Here is an 11,004-nt window from a genome sequence, read left to right as displayed (position 1 = left end):
TTTGTACATTGCTTGGAAGCTATAAGTTTTTTCTTGGAGATATCATTCATGGAATGTGCTGACATCCTGTTCCAGTTGGACCAGTTGCTTTCTCATCCTCACACTCAGATATCATCCTTGAATTTCTTTTTATTGTATACTTTGTTGAGTTTCATTTTTTTTTTTTTTTTTTTTTTTTTTTTTTTTTGAATTTCATTCTTTGTGTTTAGCTGTCATTTTTCTGGAGTAAATCCTCAAGTAACTTTCTCATAAAAATTGCAAAGGGGTAAACACTCTGTATATTCTCTGTGCAAAATTGTTATGATGATGTATGTAGGCGTTGCCATTTTGCTCTGCTTAGATGGTCTTCCTTCTAGGTATCTGCTATAAAAGGAAGGCTGACTGGAGCTCTGTGTTTGAGGGTGGAATACGTTGATTGTCAGGCTTCACTCTATGGGAAGCTGGTAGGGAGTCAGCCTTTAGACAAAGAGGGGACTTGATATTCTTGAATGAGGAGGGCCACTGGAGTGTCATTGTCTCCTAAGCAGCCTTAATTCTTTCCAGGAAGTTGACTGAACTTCTTGAGAGAGGAGTCCTCTAGTTGTTTTGTCTGGGGGAGATGAAGGTAAAGACAGATGTCCAGTGAGCCTCTGGCTTTGTTCTCCTCTTTGCTATGCCCATGCCAGACTTGCCAGCTCCTGGCCTGCGGGGCTAGTTATCTTCCTTCTGTGTGGCTCTTCTCACCCTTCTCTCAGTGTCACTCATTATCCTCACTTTTTATTTGCTGTCTTCTCTACTCCTCACTTGCTTGCTTCTCATACAATGTTTTAGCATATTTCTGCTTTCTTTGGTAATACCCTAAATGTCTTTTCTGTTTTCCTCCATTTTTCCTATAACTTGAGCGAGATTTTCTCAGGCAAGAACACGTGCCATTGCCCTAATGAGATTATAAGCCTGGGCATGGCATTAAAGGTGGCTTGTCCAAATCTCCTTGGTACAGGTTAAGGCACTGAGGACTCAGGAGACTGAGTTGTCCATGTTCGCACAGCTAAGCTCATGACAGGGCAAGGGCTGTGTCCAGCTCTCCTGCATGTCCTGCCTGTGCTTACTCCCTAGATTGCAGGTTTTTTCCTGTGCCTGGGAGAATTCATGTGAAATTTTGTCACCTTAAGTGGAAGATCTGTTTATGATGAAAAATGCCCTTTAGTGTAAGAGATTCCAAAAGGCAGGTTCTTAGACTATGTTGGATAGATGTAGTAGCAAAATTTTAGGTCTTTCCATAGCTCCAAATTATTAAACTTTTGTTTGGAAATAATAGAGTTTGGGGATTAGAGATACAAAAGGAGGATGAAGAATCTGCCCTTATTGAACAGCTCTGCTACCATCATATTTTTCTTCTTGTTTGACCTGATTTAACAGTGACGCAAGCTCTGGTGAGACTTATAGACTATTTGCCAATGGTTGCAAAACTGCAGCCCTCCCAGAAGCTGGATTTCTTTTTCTGTTTAGTTTTTTTGTGTGACTTTGTGACAGAATTATATGCAAGTAGAAGTTAGTTTAGTTTTATTCGCATGTGTACGCTTTCGAGAAACTTTGTGTGGAGAACTTGACTGATATACTTTGCACCAAACTGTTAGGAACATTAAGTGAATTAAATGGCGGGGGTAATGCATCTGTTTTATAATAGGTGCTGGAAAATGGACTATCACCAATATTGTGTAGTCAAGGATGGAAGCAGGAGGCTAATAGAGTTGCAGTGTGTACGCTGAACAAAAGACGACTTTCATTCCAAAGAAATGAGATAGAGACAGCACGAGTCTTACTTCTGTTGTCTTCCATGGAGGACCTTGACAGGAAGAGCAAGTTTTGTCTCAGTGATGTGCAGAGTTGGTCTTTAAGTTGCATGACACCACCATTATCTTGCTCTGGCTTAAAAAAAAATTATCAGCTTTGAGAAAAATAGTCTTTAATAGTAACTTAGATTTTAGGTTTCTCCTTCCCTGCCAGTCCAGGGTGATATGAACATTCTGAAAAAACTAGAGGTAGTTTTTTATCACACACACAAAAAAGAAAAAATTCCCTCCTGCACATTTGTTTTTTGAAGGACAGGTTTCTGCTTCTATCTTTTTGTTTTCTAGGATGAGGATGATGAATGGCAGTTTCCAGATGTATTTCTCAAAAACATGAATAAGAAAGAGCTGTTTCTGATTCAGGCTTCCAATTCCTGGGAGCAATGGATGAAGTAGGAAGTAGAGAGAGCTGTGGATTACAGAAACGTCAACATGAGGAGCTGCTTTTCTTGTAAACGCATTTCATTTGGAAGGCATGTGTGCTTAATGAAGGATTTAATTTGTGTGGAATTAAAAAAACCAAACTTTTGACAATACATGTGAACAAAACTCAAATTGCACTGAAGTATTTACAAATTTTAAGTTACCGTCTTTGGCATTCTAGCTGGATTATTCTACCTAAAATGCAGATCTAACTTTGTTACTTTTCTGATTGTGGTCTTGTTGTGCTGCTCCACAGACTCCTAAGCAATAGTGTCTGAGCCCGTTGTACATTGCCTTCTCTCTCTGTCCGAAGCCATATTTTCCACCCTTCCTGCTTGACACCTGATGCATTATACTGTAGTGGTTCCTTCATACTCTGCTGCTCTGCACTTCACAAAGATCCTTCTCTCTGGAATACCCTTCCTATTTTTATTTGGCCAACTCTTACTGGATAAACCATCATTCTGTCCTGAAAGTCTTCCCTTAAACTAGGTGGGACTAAGACCCACTTTTCTAGACTCAGTGGCTTCCAGCTTACTACTGAGTATCTTACATTTCTCTTTAGGTGTAAGTTGACCTTGTAGACTATGAGCATCTGATGAGTGGAGACTATGCCTTATTCATTTTTGCATGTGTTGGGTGGGTGCAGTGCGGACCTTGTAATATGTGCATAGTAAGTGTTTGCCAATAACCTCTAAATATCCAACTCAAGTAATATTTCAGTTACTTCCTATTTAGTACTAAGACTGAACTGAAAACCCACAAGAAACTTTCATGATGTTAGGTGGTAAATAGGCAGTTAGTTCAGAAAGTAAGTAACAGATTATTATTTTTCTCCCAGTGGCAGGGTCACACTATTTTTAATGAATTTGGATAAATCTACTACCTGTGCAAAGCATATGTGTTCATACAGCAAGTGCATTAGGAATCACAGATAATACTTAGAATCAAGGACTATAAGAATTGCAAAATGTCCTTAGATATCTTCCAGGTCAATTATCTATGTGATGCAAGGATCCTTCCCACAATAGTTCTGATAAATAGTCATGCAATTTCTACCTAAACACCTCCTGTAATGGCCTCTCTTTATCTCACCAGGAAGCTCAATCCATTTTTGGACCACTTTAATTTTCAGAAGGCTTTTTATATTGGCTCAAATCTACTTCTTATAGCATTTATCCATTGGTCCTGATTCTTCCTCTTGAAGAGGAGGAAGACACAATAAATCTAATTTCTCTTCTTCCTTTAACCTTGCAGATATTGGTGCGTCATCAAGTGTCCCATAAGACTTCTCGTCTCCAAGTGAACTTTTCTTAAGTTCTGTAATTGTTCTTCATATTCTGTGCATTCTGTTCCCCTTACTATCCTAGTCACTCTACTCTACTGTGCTTTAGTTTGTCCAGAAGTGAACATGAGAGTCCAGGTTTCCTTATCAGTGCGCATTTGAGCAAGACCAGGGCACACGTTACACTGAACACTGTAATTCAGTTTGTGAAGCCTGAGATTTCATTACCTTTTTTTTGGCAACCATGAAACTCTGCTGACACATACGGAACTTTCAATTAATAAAAACTTCTAGGATTGTTTCCCTCGTACTGCTACTAAGCCTTTTTGGGATCTGCTTATCCTGCTTATGCCTTCTGAATGATGCTATATGAAAAATTTCAAATCAATAAACATTGACCAGCTACTTGATAATATTCATACTTGTAGATCAAAACCAGAATGTAATAGTGCCCATGCCTGATAGTTCTTATTTTATTTATTCATTTTTCTTTCTGCATGAAGACAATCAGATGATAGTCAGCAAACCATTTAAATACTAAAATTTTCATAATTTATCTATTTATATCAGTATTGTTATTTAGAACACTGACCCTACAAGGTTATATACCTAGCCCAACAATGCCTTCTTTGTTGGTTGGTTAGGACAATAACATTTTTGGGGGGTGCCTACTTAGTGCTTAGAGCTTAGTGTTCAAACCATTTTTCAAACTTCAACTTTCGAATTGCGTTTAAACCCAGTGCATGAACCACACAGAAACATTATTCTCACTGTTTTCAGTCACATTTCTTCTTTCTGAGTACAAGGTTCTAGTTCAGTGGTCTTGTCTCCATATGACCTTTAGTCACCTCCTGAAATCAATTACATCCTCAATGATGGCTATTACTCCGTTCCCCTTTGAATATATTAATACATGTCCCCACGCAGGCCCCTGGAGCAGTTGCACCACTCAGATGGCCAAACAGCCTCACCAATGTCTTGCCTGCATCCTCTCTGTTTAAAAGTAGGACTCCCAGAAATTCTACCTCAAGGCCCCAGATCCTGCCAAAAAGAGATTTGTTTCCTCCTCCATTCTTAGACCAATTACCAAATAAAGCACTCCACGGAGAATCCAGATGAAATATTTCTCCACCCAGTTGGTAAGAAAAGTAATTAAACCAACCCGCTGTGCTGAGCAGGCCTGCAGCAATGTGACAGTTAGAGCAACTACCGTAGATAGGAACTCAGCTGCAGGCTCCTGTCAGACCGATCTGGGCATTTCTAAGCACTGTCCTTAGCAATGTTCACAAAGCGCCTCGTCTTTTTTTTTTTTTTTCCACGCTAGCGCCTCGTCTTAGACTCAGAAAGGCAGCTCACAGCCCTTAGGGGTATGGTATGAAGTAAAATAAAAAAATAAACAATTTAAAAGCATGCATTAAGTGTGCTTCTCGGTCTGGCTGTAGATGCAAGGCTGTTTGCAGAGCTTAGATAAATAAGAATAAGGGCCTACCTAGCTGGATCTAGCATTTGCTTGCTCTCAGAAGTTGCAGTGACAGGAGAAGAACTTTTGTTCGGCCAGGTGTAGCCTTTGCTCTTATCAGCCACCCTTTCCCACCCTTGTTGGTACCATGAAGTTTAGGGAGCATATGATGTCTCCTAATAGAAATCACTACACATTCTGTAATCTGCAGTTCTTATTCAGGGCGATCCAAATCACTGTCATTTCTTTCTACTAACCAGATTTTGCTGAAATTCTGGAAAACTCTGGAATACTTTTTTTTCTGTTTGAAAAATCAAGCAACACATATTTCGTTTTAAATGGCAGACTGAACGAAGTAGGTATAACTCATTTTCCTATGTCATTGCATAAAATTTAGTTACAAATCTACTTAATCTTTCTTATTAGGAAACAGACAAAAAGTTAGAAGAAATGTCAAGCTGTCTAGCTGCAACAAGGAATATATTGCGTTTTGTCAATAATAGTAATAGTGATGATTGTGGGGCTGATGACAGTAATGATGCCATGGGTTTCTTTAGTTGGGAAAATTGACACAGTTGCATAGACTGGTGGTATGCAAGAAGTTAGTCTGAGTAATGTAAGTTTTAAAATTAGTGAAGCAAGAATTTTAATGATTTTAAAAAGAGTAGTACTAATACTGTGTATGTACAAAGAACTGTGAAATGTATAAAGCATTTTCACATGTTAACAAGGGATATTGAATGGATATTCAATAAGGGATATTGAAATGTGAAAAATCCCTTACTGAAAAGAGATTTTTCATTAAGGGATTTTGGAAACGCAGGAAGCAAGGTTCAGATGGTTTAAGTGGGAAGACCTGGATTTACTGTTCTGTGTGCCACCTATTCTCAATTCAGTAAAACTGACTCAGTCAATCCAAGTTTTCCTGATTTGGTAGATTTATGAAAGCCTATATATTGAACTCATTTGTGACATGCAGACTGTTTTTTAAAAAATTAGTTTTTTATTTTAATGGTTTTTGGGAAACAGGTGGTGTTTGGGTACATGAATAAGTTCTTTAGTGGTGATTTCTGAGATTTTGGTGCACCCATCACCCAAGCAGTGTGCGCTGTACCCAGTGTGTGGTCTTTTATCCCTCACTCCGCTCTCACCCTTTCCTCCAAGTTCCCAAAGTTAATGCAACGCTCTTGGTTTTCCATTCCAGTTAATTCACTTAGAATAATGATCTCCAATTCCATCCAGGTTGCTGTGAACACCATTATTTCATTCATTTATATGGCTGAGTAATACTCCATTATATTGATATCTCTATCTATATCTATGTCTATATAGATATAGATATATAACATTTTTTATCCACTCATTGATTGATGGGCATTTGGGCTGGTTCCGTATTTTTGCATTTGCAAATTGTGTTGTTATAAACATGCAGGTGCAAGTATCTTTTTCGTATAATGACTTCTTTTCCTCTGGGTAGATGTCCAGTAGTGGAACTGCTGGATCAAATGGCAGATCCACTTTTAGTTCTTTAAGGAATCTCCACACTGTTTTCCATAGTAGTTGTACTATTTTACATTCCCACCAACAGTGTAGAAATGTTCCCTTTTCACCACATCCACACCAACATCTATTTATTTTTTTATTTTGTCATTATGGCCATTCTTGCAGAAGTGAGGTGGTATTGCATTGTGGTTTTGATTTGCATTTCTCTTATAATTAGTGATGGTGAACATTTTTGCATATGCTTGTTGACCATTTGTATATCTTCTTTTGAGAATTATCTATTCATGTGACATATAGACTCTTGGTCCTAATGGTGACAAAAATATCTGTAATGGAGATGATATATTAAATTTTTTCAGATATATTTCTATTATAAATTTCGGTATCTTGGGGGCTTCTCAATTATTGAAATAATGAGCTGAAAAGACCAATGAAAAAGGCTTTTCTAAATCTCTGTAGCCTATCAGTGATATGGTCTGGAGGACTCAGATTATTTAGTTTTTTCTAGAAATGTTCAGAAGATTCCTGTTCTGCCTCTGTAGGTGAACCAAAGGTCTTCCTGGATAGAAGGAAGACATGATGTTGAGGAAAATGAACAGTTTTCCCTTCTATTCTGAGAAGATTATGGAAATCAGAAGGTCAGCTGTCAGAGCCCTTGTTTTTCTTCTCTTAGGGCCCAACTTGGGACAGGGAAGGGACTGTGGCTTTAGAAAGTATTATCTGTATTGGTATGGATGATCTGCAGAAACCTTTGCTCCTTTGGGCTACTGTAGTAAAGACTCAAGCCCTTAGGAAAATCATAGCTCTAGTAGGCTTGGCACTGTGGCCATTATGGTGCCTGAGTGAACGTAGGAGATATCAGGAGCCCAGGTCTGCCATTCTGGACCCCAGGGACTTATGTAACTCCAAGTCCCAGGGAGGAGAGGTGGAGATGCTGAGGGCCCTGGTGAACCAGCAGAGTCCTTCATACAGGAGAGAGTTCATTTTGGGTGAGGATTTAAAGATGAGAATAAATAGCTCAGATCCTGGGTTCCAGCAGTTGGTGCCAGCACATGATCTCAAATGGCCAGGCAGGTCCATTTGTTCCTCTGTGGTCATCTGTTCAGGGAGAAACTCAGTCTGGGTCCTCTGCAGCAGAGGCCCAGTGAGAATCCAGATGACCAGGTAAAGCTGTGAGGACCCCCTTTCTTCCTCTATCACACCATCATTAATGAGCATCCCTGGCCCCTCCAACCAGTCACTTTCTTGAATTGGAGGCTGAGGAGGGAAAGATTTTATCCAAATATATCAAGCAATTAATTAAAAAGACTGCCATAATTATTGCATGAGATCAAGGTTAATAGATTGAAAAAGCATTTTATTTTATTTTTTCCAGGTTTGCTCTTTTTTTTTTTTTTTTCAGGTTTGCTCTGGGGGATTAGGGTTTGTGAAGATGATCAGATGGGTTATGGAGAGAAAGCATAAATTTCCATATTTGATCAAAGCTAAGATAACCTTGATTATTAGAACCATTGTTTAATCAACTACTGAAAAAGAAAAAAAGTTACCACATTAGTCAGGGTTCAAGCAAAGAAATAGAACTAGTAGGAGCTATGTATTAAGAGATTTATTGCAAGGAGTTGGCTTATATGATTGTTGGGGGTGGTTAGGCAAGTCTGTATTCCAAAGGGTAGGCCACTAGGAAGGGCAGGCTGAGACTCCCAGGCATGAGTCCATAGGCAAAATTCCTTTTTCACCAGGGCATCCTCAGCTCTATACTTAAGGCTTTGCAACAGATTGAATCAGGCCCACCAAAACTATCTAGGATAATCTTCCTTACTTATAGTCAACTGATTATGGACTTTAATCACATCTACAAATACCTTCAATGCAACACTTAGATTAGTATTTGATTGAATAGCTGGAGACTGTAGCCTAGTCAATTTGGCACAAAAACTGACCATCACAGCTACCAATTAAACTGTGGCAAGTTCTGGTGAGACATATTTCAATTTTAGAGGTGTAAAAACATAAAAAAAATTAGAATTTATGAAATGTGGTACGTTTTCTGGGTATAGTGCAAGTAATTGAGAACTGTATTACCTAACTTTATTTAGTAATTCTGGGGATTAGTAGTGATTTTGTAATCTTGTAATGACTTGTAATTCTAGAGATTGGTAGTAATTACAACTACCCCTTTGCAAAGAGAAAGCCCCAGGTACCAAGAAAGGGAAGTCACTTCCTGAGGATTACATCAGGCCAGGCTGGAATTAGGATCCTGTTTCCACCCCCACGTTCTTTCAGTCCGGATCCCTATATCTTATTAGAATCACAGGCAAAGAAGATTGGTGAAATGTGAATTGTGTTTCCCTGGCTGGTATCTCTGATCATCTGAGAGTTCCAAAGTGTGTAAAATGATTTCGTGAAGCCTAACGGAAAGTCTGCATTTCATGTGAGGTAAAGTTTTGTGGGCTAAATAAGATGTTAAGTTGCTTTGCTTTTAACCAGAGTTTTATGTAGTCCCTTTGGTCACTTTTCTGTCACATGCTTGTCAGAAACTGTGATGACCAGTTATTTAGGTTGTGTGGGTCATTCTCCTGCTTCCTCTCAGGTTCATTCTCTACCTTCCCTCACTTTGCATCAAAGGGAATCACTTTTCCTACGGTTACTTGCCAGTGATTTCTGAGTAGGTTCAGCGAATGGGAGGCACCAGAGGAAGCCTAGAGGGTGGGAGAGGGGAGAAGCCAGGGAGTGGCTCCCTTCTTGCTCTGCCATGGGCTGGGTCTCCCTCAGTGGCTGTGTTTCTGCAGTGGCTCTCACTTCGCCTGGATAGTCACTGCCTGCACAGTCCCATCCCACCAGGCAGCGCCTCCACCATGGCTCCCACTGATGGTCACAGCTTTTGGACGGCAATAGCAACGTCTCCTCTTATTGTTCCTTTGGCTGTAGGAATGGCAATGGCTTTCTGCTCTTCTCTCGCCACTCCTTAGGGACTCTTTCAGGTCTCCCATCATTCACGTAATGAATTCCTCATAGCAAATTTTCTGTATTTGGAATAGCTATAGTGGCCCTATGTTCCTGATATGTAGGATTAAAAAATTAATTATTCTGGGAAAAGTAAATCAGCTATTACTTGAGAGATACATATTTGGGTAGATACCACCATTCAAAACATGGCTTCTGTGTTGGGCTGTTTTTGTGTTGCTATAAAGAAATATAAATCTGGGTAATTTATAAAGAAAAGAGGTTTAATTGGCTCATGGTTCTGCAGGCTGTACAGGAAGCATGGCTCCAGCATCTACTTCTGGTGAGGCCTCAGGAAGCTTGCAATCATGGTAGAAGGTGATGGAAAGCCAGTGTGTCACATGGGGAGAGTTAAAGCAAGTGGTAGGGGGAAGGTCCCAAACTTTCAAACAACCAGATCTCACATGTACTGACTGATGGCTTCCTTGCAATTCCTTAAAAAAGAATAGAATTGATTGCCATTTGAAAGCATGCGGACTGTTTGAAGGGAGGGCTAGCATTTGCTGTTCAATGTTTAGCACATTCTGGGAGCCTAATAAACACTGATTCAAGGAATCCAAGTCTTCCAGACTCATAAGCCATTCGTGAGTCACGTTATCACCAAGGAAATGGAGCGAAACCATTCCTGAGGGATCTGCCTCCATGATCCAGTCACCTCACAACAGGCCCCATCTCCAACACTGGGGATTACATCTTAACATGAGATTTGAAGGGGACAAACTTCCGAATCATATCAGCTCCCAAGAGGAAAAATATGAAAAAGAAGAAAAGGGACCTTGGCAGTGAAAGGGCTGGGAAGCCCTGAGCAGTAGAGGCACACATGGTAGTGCTGAAGCGAGCCTTAGCAGCCACCAGAGAAATAGGGGTACTTGTCCTGGGCCTCTTAGCAGTTCACAAGTGAACAACCAGGACTAGAATGCAGTTGTTTTTGCCTCCAGCCATATATTACATAACAGAATTGGAAGCACTTGGAATCAGAGAGAACCAAGTTAAAATCCCAGCTCCACTGTGCATTTCCTCTGTGACATCAGGCAAGCCTCTTACTGTCTCTGAATCTCAGTGTTCTCATCTTGAAATTGAAACTAAACTTCCCAGTGTTCATAAAACTGTAAGGAGTCACTTGTAAGTGTACTTGGTGGAGTGTTTGGCCAGAGTAGCCACTAAATATGTTACATTTCCTTCCTCCCATTCAGGACTTTTCTATAACACTATCCAGGAACAATTAAAATTTCCAAGAAGGTAGTTTCTTTTTTTTTTTAAACTTTCTTAAAATTTCTGCCTTCCCCTTTTGCTGACTTTCAACAAAGCAAAATAAAGGAGCTCACCAAATGCTTTAATAATATAACTTGGCTGGGCACGGTGACTCACGCTTGTAATTCCAGCACTTTGGGAGGCTGAGGCAGGTGGATCACTGAGGTCAGGAGTTCGAGACCAGCCTGACCAACATGGTGAAACCCTGTCTGTAGTAAAAATACAAAAATTAGCCAGATGTGGTGGTGGGA

The sequence above is a fragment of the Colobus angolensis genome, unplaced genomic scaffold (genome assembly GCF_000951035.1).
Source record: "Colobus angolensis palliatus isolate OR3802 unplaced genomic scaffold, Cang.pa_1.0 Scaffold101, whole genome shotgun sequence".
NCBI lineage: Eukaryota > Metazoa > Chordata > Mammalia > Primates > Cercopithecidae > Colobus > Colobus angolensis.
The sequence above is the reverse complement of the archived record's forward strand: the minus strand, read 5'-3'. Positions refer to the sequence as shown.